The sequence below is a fragment of the Lepisma saccharinum genome, chromosome 19 (genome assembly GCF_977018435.1).
Source record: "Lepisma saccharinum chromosome 19, izLepSacc3.1, whole genome shotgun sequence".
NCBI classification, from domain to species: domain Eukaryota; kingdom Metazoa; phylum Arthropoda; class Insecta; order Zygentoma; family Lepismatidae; genus Lepisma; species Lepisma saccharinum.
Window position 1 is genome coordinate 27,735,090 of NC_139247.1, and position 15,718 is coordinate 27,750,807.

Consider the following 15,718-nt stretch of genomic DNA (forward strand, 5'->3'; position numbering starts at 1 on the left):
GGTTGTGATTAATTTGTGAGGAGTGTTTTGATTGGGGGGGAGGAGGAAAAGTCTGTGGCGGTTGGGGAATTGATAAGATGGTTTCCTGTTGTTAATGATGAGGTGACGGTTTTCTGGGAATGTTGATATGGGTTGGGGTTTCCTGTTGTTAATGAGGAAGTGACTACGGTTGGTTTTCTGGGAATGATGATATGGGTTTCCGTTTCGGTTGGGGGCGTAAATGACTGTTGAAGTTGATAAGAGTGGACTGTTGAGAAGATAAAGGAGTTGGAAAGGAAATGTGTTGGGATGTTGAATCGATATGGAGAGATTGTGGAACACGTGTTGGGACATGTCGGGTGTTTCTTGGAATGGGCGTGTAGAAGTTTGTGGGAACGTTGATAAGGTATGACTGTGTGCAGGATACGTTAGTAGGCGGTGGAATGGAGAGCGGGCAAAAAGGACAAGAGCGGATTGCGGTTGGGACTGTAAATGCAAAGATAGAGAAAATGTGATACTGTTTTGTTTGCTGGATGGAGAACGGAAGAAAAGAAAAGAAAAAAGTACGTTTCTCCGAAGAGGCGGATGTGTATGCGATACCGGGGGAGGAGGATCGACGAGGTACGTAGGCACTCGACGCTCTGCGCGAGAGGATGCGCAAGGAACTTCAGGGAGAAGTTATCAGCGAGGAAGAGGAGGGGTAGGTAGGTATATAAAAAGTTCCGTTGTGTTTGAATTTCACTATTCACCAGACATCTTCAGCTGTGTACATGATTGGAGATAGTTGTTACCGGAGGAAGCGATAGAACCGCTATTCGAAGGTAAGTATGATGGGTTTGGTGTCCTGGGTGTTGACGTTTTTCGGTGGGGTGATTGGAAAATTATCCCCAGCTGAACCAGTTTCGGATTGTAGTAGTGACGTACCTGCTCCTGAAAGTTTACCGGAATCATCGATACGTCCAGGTGGGAGTACGGAAGAGAAATGGTATGAGGGTAGTTGTATTAGCGAAGCAGAATTTCGACGTAGTTGGGAGGAAAAAAATGCCGCCCATCATGTATACGAGAAACTAAAACGCTGCAGAGGAAAACGTATCGATGATGACGGTAAACGTTCAAGGAGGAGGAAACAGAATATTCTGAAGAATGTTGTGTCTCACCCCTTATATGGCTATACGGAGTACTCTCCATGTAAAACAACGTGTCTGGCATACCCTGCTACGATTTCTGGTCTAGGGAAAGTGAAGTCGTCGGTCAAACCAAAATTGTCTGGTGGGAAGAATTGTGAGTTGCTGATTATAGATGCACCTGTAAGATTCCGAGAATCTCTTCTGGTCACATATTACAGCAGGAATGTATCGCGTGAAAGATCTTTGGAATTGGACAATGACGGATTTGCGATCAGTATGTTCTATTCCCGACATCGTACGCACGGATTATGCGAGACACATTTTGTTACAGAAAGAGCTCCCGTGTACAGCCACTTACCGTACTGTGTGTGGTCGGAGAAGGTAGCAGATGATATAGCTGCACACGGGTACCAGGCAGGGCCGTTCATTGTAGTTACGGGGGTTACCTCAACTAACTGTATATGTCAGGAAACAGAGACGGAGTTAAATTCCGAGCATAAAATGTAGATTATCTGCATGTTCCTCCTCAATGTGTTGCCACAAAATATCTGATGGGAGCCGGCGAGAACTTGAGACATTCTGTTTCAGGCATCGAGATGGTTCGCTATGAGAATTTGGAGGAGCTAGTTAGTGAGGAAATCCCACGTGTCTACCGAGTAGGGTGCCACAAGTCCTACATGATAGTTGATTACTGTGACGTTTCAACGTTAATGCAGATGTTTCGAAAAAGTTACCGAGACTCTGTATTAACGTTGAACGAGATTTTCAAATGGTTCCACACCGGTATAATGTTAAACAACTCGATAGGCACGGTAATGGGTGTGAACGGCCATGTTTTGGATCCTGCGGAATTACTGGAGTACGGTAACGATCCGACAATAAGTGGACTAAAAAGAATATTCATTTTTCTTTCCAGCATATACAAAGTGGAGGAACAGTTTTCCGGAAGTAGAACCCCACCGACACGGCGGTACCCAGATATCATAGAAGAGACGGACACCTCAGAAATTGACGAAGAGTGAACGGTGAGAAAGCATATTGTTTTTGTTCTGTATTCCGGAGTAGGGTATAATTTCCGAAACTGAGGGTAAAATAAAAAAAGATCGATATTTAAAAATAGTAATGAACGTGTACATATATATTTAAAATGAGCTATGAATACAAAGTTAGAAGCGATAGAATATAAAAACAGAAAACTCACCGGAGATTCGGTACTTATACCTGTTGAGCTTCTTCTTCTTCTCCGGAAAGTATCTCCACTATCTCCGGTTGGGGGTTATTTCCACCCGAAGATAGTGAAGTAGTAGAGTTACCAGCATTCGGTATCAGGGGGGAGGACAGGCGTGCGAACAATAGAGCAGAACTCGGAGGGGGAATTTGTGGAAGAGCTGCAGGTTCGAGAGGCACGGGTTCTGTAGCAAGAGTGTGAGTAGTAGAGGTAGAAGGTTTGGAACGGTCGAAAGGTGACGGAGACGTAGGCATTCGAGACAGAGGGGGGTTTACTGTTGTGGAAGATGAAGAAGTTTGTTTTCGTCTTAAACTCTTCCCTGATTCTAGATGCTGGTAACGTCTTACATGTCTTTTTCGGAGAGTATCGAACCTGTAAATAGATAGAAATATTTTGTGAGAAAATGCATATAAATATATAGAACGAATTAGTAATGATTAAAATGTTTAAATTTAGAAGAACGTTTGTAAGTATAGGAAAGTATGTTTCTATGTGTGAATCGGGAATTATCAGATACTTTAATCGAAAAATTGTAAATATGCGTGTATAAGAAATTATAATTTGAGAATTCCAGAAAAAATGTATTCCAATATAATAGACGTGTCAAAATATTGTATTATAAAATATGGTATTTACCCATTTTGGTGGGTACGGCACTCGTCCAGAATCTCGTTCTGCATATCATGAGTACCGAATCTCCGGTCCAGCTCCTCTTCCATCTGGTCCAACTGTCCCCTCATGACGTCTATTTGTTGCTTGAAGAATTTTCTGTTTTGCTGATTTATCCTGTGATATTTCGCCAATATATTCCTTATTTTTCTGAGAAACGTCTCTTCCGTACCCGTCATCACACCGAACATCTGCATTAATATGAACTGTGTCTGCATCATGTTGCCTATGGTGAAAAACTTTTGCTGAAAACAAAAAAACATATGTCTTACTTTTTGTTTTTTATTTCCAGATGGCATCCCTACCGTTCGAATTTGACCTCCTACACGCGAATGTGAAAAATGAAGCTGAAAGTGGAGGTGACAGAAGGAATCTATGGAGCAAGACCCATGCGAAGCAGGCTGAGAAGCAGATTGCGTGCTTTGTAGATTTTTGCGAGGAGAATGGTTTAGCTGGAGAGTTGTTGGAAAATCTGGAAGAGGTGTGCAAGGATATGGAGGTTAGGCTCGACAACCTCGTCAAGCTGTTCACGTACATATTCGAGAAGAAACAAACAAGTCCGGTGTTCGAGGGGTTTATTGAAAATATAAAAAAAGCTGCCTATGTACCATCCCACTTCAGCATGAAAGTGTGTTTTGAACTGATGGAAGTTTTCAAAGGTGTGCGGAAGCAGAGAGGTATAGATAAAATGGGGGGTACAGAAGGTGAAATGGAGAAGAGGATGCTAGAGATTTTGAAAAAACGAAAATTGGATAACTAGAAACTAACAATGCTAACACACTAATCATCTTATTCAATTTTCGTTATTTCTATATATGTAATGTACATAACTTGACATGTGTGCAGAGTAACACTGTTTTTTCTGATCCATATATGTATTTTGAATAAATGGAAATAATAAACATATATTGAATATATATACAAAAAATGATTATGTTAATTATTTACTTGGAATACTTACAAAGTTCTCTCTCTCCATATTCTTGATGGCTTCTATAAGATGTCAGAACAAACACTGTCAGTGTATTCGACAAGTTTCATTTTCCATTCGCAATATCAAAAGGAAATGGGTGGATGTTGATATCTCTGTAAGGAAATGGGTGGATGTTGATATCTCTGTACGGAAGTGGGTGGATAGCGGTATCATATTCTGCTAACGAGAATGACAAACCATTCGCAGTATGTCACAGAACCCGCTAACACACATAACTCATGGTTAGTGTAAAACCGTATACCTTTGTAACCACTAATAACAGTATATATATCACACACACACACACACATATGTCAGAGTATATATATATATATTACATATACATATACACCTTGAGCTTGACCTTGATGACCTTGACCTTGACCTTGACCTTGAGATGACCTTGACCTTAACCTTGACCTTGACCTTGAGATGACCTTGACCTTGACCTTGATGACCTTGACCGTGACCTTGAGATGACCTTGACCTTGACCTTGACCTTGAGATGACCTTGACCTTGACCTTGAGATGACCTTGACCTTGACCTTTGTGCGAAAACTTAAAATCGCTATATCTCGACTCCTAATTGAGCTAGGAGGATGATTGATAGCTTGTTGGACTCTGAGTGAAGTCCTCTTTCCGGTGAACCAGGTTTCATTGTTCTAGGACCGACCGTTTCCTACTTTCGTTATTTTCAATCGTAGACCCCCTTCAGACCACTCTACTGAAAGGTCTCGACGTGCAGATTACGAATTTGTCATCACTTCCGGTCTAGCTCAATTAGGAGCCGAGCTATTTCCTTATCTACGTCCTTCTTCCTTTGTCGATAGATAAACATTTCAGACGTTCCTTCGTTAAGCATTTATCTACATCCTGTATCCCGCGTGTTCAGATAAACATAAAAAAACATTACATAGTGATATCAAACAGGAAAACATGTGGTGAAGCCTGTTAACCATTTCCGGGATAATGACATAGGGTCAGTAGAACTGTTAGGATCGGAGATAACTGTTGCGCCATGTTTGCATATATAAAGAACGGCGTTCTCTCCACAAGACAGTCTTCGTGAAATAATCATTGTACGATCATGGACGAACAGTTATCCGCTGACGATCTGTTAGTGCTATATCGTGACGGATATTACACAACATCTGCACAATTACGGGAAGTGTTGGCGATCGTTGCGCACAAAATCATCGCGGGAGAAAGTATCTCATTGGTCGAGGAGTATGACCGCTTACTACGGACAGTGACAACATCCGCACCCGATCTTTCCGGAGGAGGATGGACAGGTATTCCCGAAGAGTCCCCAGGTCCCCCATCGACACCTGATCCTGTATCCCGAGTAACCAAGGAGACGCAGGCATTCGACACAGGAACTAACGCTGCATCCAGATCACACCCGGAGCCTTTGCCAGGACCGTCATGGAGACCGGACCCACAAGGAGGAGGAGGATGGACAGGTATTCCCGAAGAGTCCCCAGACCCCCCATCGACACCTGATCCTGTATCCCGAGTAACCAAGGAGACGCAGGCATTCGACACAGGAACTAACGCTGCATCCAGATCACACCCGGAGCCTTTGCCAGGACCGTCATGGAGACTGGACCCACCAGCAGAACAGCCATCAAATGGGAAAGGTAAGAAAAGGAAACGTGCTTCAGTGTCTCGTGAACAGATACGGAATATAACATTACATAACATTCAAGAACGTGAATATCCTAAATTCCGTTCCAAGGGACGACGTGTTGAATTCAGTTTCTCACAGCCACCAGAAAATGTCGATCCTCACACTTGGATTCGCGAAGGTGTTGAAAATCTTCTCATCTACGTTAAAAAAGACACCAAGGATGAAGACAAAATAGGTTTAACTTTGTCTAACATATCTGACCCAACTGTGAAAGATATTTACATCGGGTGGCATAGATGTGATCAGTTGCATAGTGATATGGTGTGGAACATTATGTACAAAATACTACAAAGTGCGAAAACCTTCACTGCTACAGATCGTTTAATTTTACGAGCAGACCATGTCAATATACCTGTTGGAGGTGGTGGGGGTAATCGAACATATTGTTTACCTAATTATATGTTAAGTACACAGAAAAGAAGTATCGTCGGTGTGCCAAATAGAAAAAAACCACTCTGTTTAGCTGAAGCACTGGTCATAGGGAAAGCCTATGCTGATAACGATCCTTCCTATACTCAATACAGAAAAAACAGAAATCTTCTCAAACCTGTTTTCGAAATTATGCGAAAAGCAGATGTAGATCTGACAGACAATACGTGTGCCGGAAGTGGAATTCCCGAACTGAGAAAATTTCAGCAAGTTCTCCCAGAATATAAGATTATTGTATACAACAATCTTCGTGACGTTAAAGATGTTTTGTTTGAAGGACTGGTTGAAAACGCTTCCAAATTTATATATCTTCTCTACGATAACCTGAGACAGCATTATGATGTGATAGTGAACCGTGTTGGAGCATTTGCGGCAAAACAAGAATGTCGCGGGTGTAACGAACTCATATTTCAGAAAGCTCATAACCATCTGTGTAAACAGTTGTGTTCTATGTGCCGTTCAACTCCACCGTGTGTGCCTGAACAGGGTGTTCGTAGAATATGTCAAACATGTAACAGAATCTTCAAAAATGAGAACTGCTTCACGAATCATGTTTCAACACCGTTCCGAAACGGTACTGTCTGCAGCGAAATCCAACAGTGTCCCCGATGTTTCAGAATTATTCTCACGAACAATAGATATGAGAAAGTACATAGATGCAACATGAAATATTGTACGGTATGTAATTGTGTGAAACCTGTAAATCATTTCTGTTACATATCTATACCGAAACCTAAACAGAACTCAAAATTTCTATTTGTGTTTTACGACTTTGAATGCTACACTGACATTCCTTATCTTGAGAAAGAAAAAACTTTTCTTCACGTTCCGAATCTTATTGTGGTGCAGACGGCCTGTCACGCATGTTACAAAAAAGAGGATTTAACAGTTCCGTGTTCTGTTTGTGGAACAAGAGAGTTTATATTCTGGGATGATCCTGTAGACACATTTCTGTCCTATCTGGAATTGCAGCATAAGTTTTCCGAGATAACCATCTGTGCACATAATGCACGAGGTTACGATTGTACATTTCTATTACGGAGAATGTTGGAGAGAGAAATGAAACCTTGTGTCATCTTAGATGGTACCAAAATCATCAGCATGACATACCAAAATCTTCATTTTGTGGACAGTCTCAACTACGTTCAGACAAATCTTGCAGGCTTTTCGAAACTTTTCGGTTTGCCTGTTCAGAAAGGATATTATCCGCATTTGTGGAACACCTACAAGAACAGAAATTACATTGGACCGATGCCTCCTCCTTCTGCATACGGTTATGAATACATGAAAACAATTGGAGATCAACACCGTTTCATGTCTTGGTATGACGTCGAATGCATGCGAAATATACCTTTCAACAACAGAAACCAACTTCTCCAATACTGCATCAAGGATGTTACCCTGTTGAGACAAGGATGTCTGAAGCTGAGACAGAATTTCCTAGACATATGCAAAATAGACATTTTCAAGGATTGCCTCACAATAGCATCTGCCTGTTCACTAATTTACAGACAGAAATTTATGCCTGCTAACACTATAGGAATAATTCCTAAAGGAGGTTACCATCATGCAGATCAGATGTCGAAGTTTGCATTGAAATGGCTAACCTACGTTGAAGAACAGAATGATGTAATACTTCTTCACGGCGGACGTACTCGTGAAAAATATGTCATAGGAGGACGTTACAGAGTGGACGGTTATCACGAGGAGACGAAAACAGTGTATGAGGCCCTGGGCTGTTATTGGCATGGTTGTCAACGTTGCATATCCGTTAACAGGGATATGTATCCGAAAGATGACGATGAAACCGATCAGGATAGTAACAGTCAGAAACACAGTGACATGTTGAACACTGCAGCCTTCAGATACGAGACAACATGTCGTAAACTTGCGGCTTTACGTTCTGAAGGATACCATGTCGTCACTATGTGGGAATGCGATTTCAACAAAATATTGAAAGCAGATCCTGAACTGAATAGATATCTATCGACACATCCTATTGTTTGCTGCATTCCTTTAAATCCACGAGACGCCTTATATGGAGGAAGAGTTGAAACAGTCAGGACTTATTACAAGATCAAGGAAAACGAGAAATTGCAGTACAACGATTTTACAAGTTTGTACCCTTATGTGAACAAATACTGTGCCTATCCTGTCGGACATCCTACAATATTTCTAGGAAATTCTATTCCTCCGGTAAATGAGGTTTTGAACATGGAGGGACTCATCAAATGTACTATTCTGCCACCGAAAACCCTTTTACATCCTGTTTTACCTACAAAAATGCACGGAAAACTGATGTTTGTATTGTGCAAGGAATGTGCTTTTAGATTAAAGTGTGAAGGTACATGCAGCCATTCCGATGATCAGCGTATACTTTCAGGAACTTGGGTCATAGCCGAGGTGCGTAAAGCTTGCAGTTTAGGCTACAAAGTACTGTCAGTGTCGGAAGTGTGGAAGTATGAAACATCGATGTACGACCCTGTCACAAAGACTGGAGGACTTTTTTCTGGTTATGTCAACACCTTCTTGAAAATAAAACAGGAAGCGAGCGGGTGGCCTTCATGGTGTCAGAACGACGAGGATAAGCAGAAATACATACAGGAATATTTCGATAAGGAGGGTATTCTGTTGGAAGAAAACAGTATCGAAGTCAATCCCGGGAAACGTACTCTGGCTAAACTCTGCCTTAATTCTTTATGGGGCAAGTTCTGCCAACGGGACAATCTTTCCCAGACAACCATCATCAAGGAATCGAAGGATTTCCTCGATAAAATGACTGACCCAAATATCGTAATCGGAGGAGTCGTATTCATCAATCAGGACACCGTTTTAGTGAACTGGAAATATGTTGAAGAGGCTGTCAGTCAGAACAGGAAAGTAAACGTTCCTATCGCTGCCTTCACAACATGTCATGCTCGTCTGAAACTTTATGAACTTCTAGAAAAATTGGGTGACAGGGTATGTTATTGTGATACAGATTCAGTAATTTACATAGATAGTCCTGAAATGGAATACCATCCCCAGACAGGTGACGCACTAGGAGAACTCACCGATGAATTGGCAGATTTCGGCACCGATGCTGTTTGTGAACAGTTTGTTTCAACGGGACCGAAAAGTTACAGCATGAAAATAACAAAACCGTTCTCCGAAGCACAGTATATCTGTAAAGTGAAAGGGATTACATTGAATACCTCCACATCAGAATTGATTAATTTCGATACCATGTGCGACATGATAAACAATGAGAAACCTGAAGTTATGGTCGAAAATATTTTCAGAATCAGAAGAACAAAACAGTTCCAAGTCATCAGTACAAATGAAAAAAAGCTGTTTCAGCCATTATTGTTGAAACGACAATTCGACCATGAACATTTATCGTTTCCTTTCGGATACTGTGCAGACTAAAATATGTCTGTAACGGTCCAGAGTTCGAACCCTTCGTGGGCTGATATAAAACGTGTTCGCAGTCTGCCAGACCTTCATTTTTCTTCAGAATCTGTAAGACGTTTCTTCAGCATGATTCCTAAACTTTCTCATCCTTTCACCATGATGGTTTGCGGAGCATCAGGAAGCGGAAAAACTACTTTTGTGACAAACATGGTCGATTCCATCGTTCATCTTGTAGAAGGATCCGTCAAGAAAATCATATGGTGTTACGATCAGGAGAACAGTATTCCACAAAGTCTTCGAGATGTGCAATATCATAAAGGTATCGTCGATTGGCAGTCGTGGAACGGAAAAACTCCTACGCTCATAATCCTGGATGATCTTATGATGGTTGCACAAGGGGAAAAAGTCGCCGACCTTTTCACAAAAGGCAGCCATCACAAAAACATTTCGGTGGTGTTCATAACACAGAATCTTTTCCACCAAGGAAAAAATTGCAGGGACATTTCGTTGAACGTGAAGCACTTTGTTATTTTTAAAAATCCTCGAGATATGAACCAATTCACTGTTTTTGCAAGACAACTTCATCCTCATCGCATGAAGGAACTCGAAAAAGTATATATAGATGCTACCACGCAACCTTACAGTTATTTGTATATTGATCTCTCACAGTCAACACCGGATCCTTTACGTTATCAAACAGACGTTTTCAACCAGAATTACTCAACTGTATATCTTCCTCAGGAATATTTAAAACATCGAGATGAGGAAAACGAGGAAGACACGTACCAACTCACGTTCTAACAGGAATAGACATTCCACTTCTTTCAAGAAACATTCACCTTTCTTGCACGTGTTGAAAAATTCGCCGCCCAAAATCCGTAAATCATTATTGAAAAGTGCTCCGAAAAAAACGATACGTTTCATCAGCGAATGCTGCCTGAACATTTTAAAAGGAAACGTGAAAATTAAACCGTCCGCAAAACGTCGTCTGACACCTTACAAGTCGGTCATACGCAATCTAGTGAAACCGAAAGTGAACATCGAGAAACGCAGAAAGCTTCTTGTTCAGAAAGGAGGATTTCTACCTTTACTTCTAGGCTCCTTGTTATCGGGTCTTCTCGGTACTCTCATTCCTCATTGAGAAATGACATCTTCTTACAAAAAAATGATCGTCCTTTCACCGGAACAGTTAGCACGTATTCGTGGTTCCGAATTGTCTGTGACTCAAAAATTATCCGTTCTGGATAAGAAGATGAATGATATTCTAAAAACGAAAAATATATCAGACGATCAAAAATGGCGTCTTTACAGAAAGGAACTGGACGAGTATTTATGGTTGAGTCGAAAATCCAAAGAACCATTACAGATTCCTATTGTGCAAGATAACGACGGTTCTTCTACTATTTCACCAGAATCGACGTATTTTCCTCAGAATCTGGCAGAGACATTACCCCGTAATACACGTCATCAGTTACAGAATATCATCGATGAGTACCAATCCACGGCACAACATTTGATAGACGAACGTCAGGAAAAAACACTTCCGGATCCGAAAACATTGAACTTCTCATCGTCGCCAACGGAAAGCCCTGGACCGTCTCATCGACAGAAGAAGAAGAAGACGAAGAAAGTGACCGTCCGTGTTTCCAGGAAAACTACACCTTTTCTGAGAACACCTGACGCTTACAAACTGGTTCCTCTGAGAAAAAGCCGTAGACAGAGAGATCGGTCATGGGAGTCTCTAAGTTGAAACACGATAAAATTCTCACCAAAATATATTACGATCCCCGACACCATGCTTCATTCTCATCTGTAGATCGTCTGTGGAAAGCGGTACGGGATAAAAATATATCCCGCGATACGGTGAAAAAATGGTTGATGCATCAGGAAACCTACACTCTCCACAAACCTGCGAGAAAAAGGTTTCCTCGAAATCATTACAATGTATGGAACATAGACATGCTTTGGGAAGCCGATCTCAACGACATGACATCGATACAAAAACATAACGACGGATACAAATATCTTCTGACAGTGATCGACGTATTTTCAAAATATGCCTTTGCATTACCGCTAAAAAATAAAACAAGCAATTCGGTAACCGAAGCTTTCAAAACTATTTTCGAAGAAAACAGACGGAAACCTGTTACACTACAGACCGACCAAGGAACGGAATTTACAAATTCTACATTCCAGAAATTTTTAAAAAATGAACATGTACAGTTCTCGACAGCAACAAATTATCCTGTGAAAGCGAGTGTAGTGGAACGTTTCAACAGAACATTAAAAGAACGGATGTGGAAATATTTCACCTCAAAACAGACAAGACGTTATGTAGATATTTTACCGCAACTTCTCGAAGGTTACAATACAGCAATCCACAGTTCCATAGGAATGGCCCCTCGAGATGTCAACGAAACAAACGTTTACATTGTGTGGAAACGTCTCAACAAACCTGACAAACATGTTTCACAACCGTCTTCAGATCTTAATGTAGGTGATATTGTACGAATTTCTGTCGTCAAAGGACATTTTGAGAAAGGATACGAACAAACGTGGTCACGAGAACTTTTCAAAATCCATTCCCTTGTTCAGCGAACACCTGTACCTGTATACATATTAGACGACTTAAATGAAGAACCAGTAAAAGGTACATTTTACAAACATGAACTGCAGAAAGTTTATTCGGATCCTGACGAAGAGTATAAAATTGATAAAATTTTGAACACCCGGGGAAAAGGAAAAAAATTGGAATACCTGGTTCGTTGGCTCGGATATCCGCCTAGTTTCGATTCATGGATCAAGGCATCTTCCGTAAAACAGTTATCGGGAAAATAATTTCCAAAACATATTTATATCAAAATATAACGGTACTGCGATCCAGTGAGTCCTCTGTGTTCGGCGAGAATGGATGATAATTTCTACGTTTACCTCCTATCATCTGCATCGGAGGAATATTTTCCAGACAACACACTCACCCATTTCACCGTAAAACTTGCTAAACGGATCGATCTGTCTCCAGAATTGTGGGAAGTCGGATTGGCAGAACTACATTATTCAACTCTATACGACAATGTTTTGGAAACTGATTCTGGAATGTTAACTCTTCCTGTTCGGACATATGCAAGTGCTGAGGACCTAGTCTCTACCATCATCGAATCTCTCCCCGACGACCTGGAAATAAGGAGATCCGTTCTCGAGAAATTCTGGCATTTTTTGACGGAACCGCAATGGGGAACATTTGGATCTACTACCTGTACGGATAACACACTCTATATTAACGAACAACCATTTTATTTTCCTGCAACAACATATACGATAGAGGATCTGATTTATTTCCTGAAAACAGACCCTGCTAATGTAGCTGTTCCTACTCATCTCAGGTTTTTCTTCAAGCAGGCCGTGTACAAACATATATCCGTGATAGGGGTTCCGAAGCCTGAACCTGACGATGCTCCAACAAATACCGTTACACCCATAGACGAAACTGATGACTATGCTAAATTTCGATATGACATATTGAAATCTATTTATTCTACGCACGCAATGTCCAATAGTGTTGTGGATAAAAACCCATACATATTTATTTACTCTGATCTGGTGAAACAACAATTGGTCGGGGGAGAAATGGTACGTCTCTTGCGTCTTACCCGAAAACAGTGTTCGGACACAAATACGTCTTGCACAGTACCCGTAGCCCATCAAACATTCGACCCGATTCATTACGTTCCTCTGGTTAAAGCCTCTTTCGAAACAATAGAAATTGCGTTGTACGATAGAAAAGGAAATTTCTTACCTTTGAGAACTGGGTCCGTACCCACAATCGCTGTTTTACATTTTCGTAGAAAAGCAAAGTCCTTTTAAAAAACAGTAGACAGCTATTTCTCTCAGTCTTTGTCGAAAAGCGAATGAATCACCATGAATTCGCAGACCGAATATTATAGTAACCAAATCCGTGGAGGAATAGGGCCCATCTACCGTTCAACTAGAAATCAAAAAGGGAGAGGATTGGGGTCACTTTTCGCAGGACTGTTTAGAATGGTGAAACCTCTACTCTGGAGCGGTGCAAAGACGATCGGAAGAGAAGCTTTAAAAACAGGAGCTAACATTTTCACCGACATTGCAACAACCCAACAAACTCCGAAAACTATTGTTCGTCAACGGGTACGTGAAGCAGGTCAAAATCTTCAAAGTAAAGCACAACGGAAAATCGACTCTCTGGTAGGTTCTGGTATAAGAACCAAACCTGCAACAATAATTGCTCAGTTGATGTTAAAACGTTCAGCCACCCGTATTAGAACATCTACGATCCGTAAAAAACGAGCATCCAAAAAACGAAGGAAAACATCCGCAAAATCTAGGAGAACACGTAAAAGAAAAATTAAACAGAAGGTCTCAGGGAAAGATATTTTTGGATAATGATGGAGGATAACATGTGCATGATCTCGCAGTTCGACCTCTTCCGGAAAAAACCTATTCAGCAAAATGTGGAAAAAACGTACACAGCCACCTACAAACCTATCGCTTCCATCGATAATCAGAATATAATTCAGTTTGTCATACCGGCGGCAGGAACTGATTTTCTCGATCTTTCATCTGCATATCTCCGTCTGCAAACGCAAATGGTTAAACAGGATGGAAGTCCCATGAGTGCTTCCGAAACCAAAAATGCCCTCACAAAAAACTGCGGGGTCGTGAATTATCTTCTCCATTCACTCTTTTCCCAATGTACAGTGACTCTCAACGGCATTGCTGTAACAACCGCCGATAACAATTACGCATATAAAGCGATCTTCGAAGCAGCTATCAATTACGGAAGCGATGCCGCAAACACGCATCTCACGAATGCCCTATGGTATTTGGACACACCTGAACATCAAGATGAAATCACTGCCGACAACACAGGTTTCACCACAAGAAAAAAAAATTTCCAGTATGTTCCGACGAACGGTAATCCTACGGAAGTGACAGCCGTGGTCGACCTTATGGGAAAACTTCACATAGATTTCTTCCACCAATCTAAATACCTGATGAACGGTGTTGAAGTACGCATCGATCTAGCTAGATCACGTGACGCTTTTTACATCTGGGGAGACCAGACATCACCTACAGTCAGAATAAAAATTTTAAAGGCTGTTCTCGAAATAAATCACATCATTCCTACTCCTACCACCAGTTTGGCCATAGACAGAGCACTCACTTACGCTCCTGCTCATTATCCGTTCACCAGAAGCGTCATCAAAGCTTATTCTTACGTCGCCGGAACGCAACAGATTTCGATCGATAATGCTTTTCAAGGTCCTTTTCCGAATGTTGTTCTTTTTGCTATGGTATCCACCGCCAGCTTTCTCGGAGACAGTAAGAAAAATCCGTTCGACTTTAGAAGTTTTAACCTATCTTCTTTCCATCTTGTGAAAAATGGAGAACTCGTACCTTCCGAACCTTTACAAATCACCACATGAGGAAACAGCGGATTGATAACACGTGCCTATCAAACTCTATTTTCCGGTACAGGCATTCACCACGCCAATTACGGACACCAGATCACACGGAAAATGTTCGAGAACGGATTCTTTTTTCTGATTTACGACATAACGCCAGACTCTTCAGGAAACGACACGCACACCAGTCTCCAGGAACAAGGCATCATCGGAGCCGAGATGCAGTTTTCTCCTCAGCTGTCGGAAAATATAACATGCCTTTTGTATGCTGAATTTGAATCTGCAGTAGATATACCTAAAGATAGAAGTGTCATCCTCCATCAGTGAGACCGAATTTTCCATAACTATGTGTGCCTGTGTTTCTGACTCACAGTGTTACCGAAACAGCTCCGATGTAAACATTATACTGCTTGTGATAGAAAAACCTACCAAAGTGATAACACGTACTATTAAGTATAGTAGTGTTTCTTCGAAAGTGACAACTTCAAAACCTGTGAACATACAATTGTTTCCCGAACTACTTGACAACAGCCCAGGAAGCATAGAAATGACCAAAGACAGACACATTATTATACATTATTGAAAACATAAGCAGCATGAACTCGTCGCAGATCAGACAGATTCTATCTCGTAATTGTTCCACCAGAAACATTTTCTACGGTGTTTACCCGAGAGATCTTTTACCTCGGACGTTTCCTACCCCGGCCTTGATCATCGCAAACACTGACAAGTCCGACTCCCGGGGTACACACTGGGTAGCCTTCTATTTCGACAAAAACAATGTGGCCG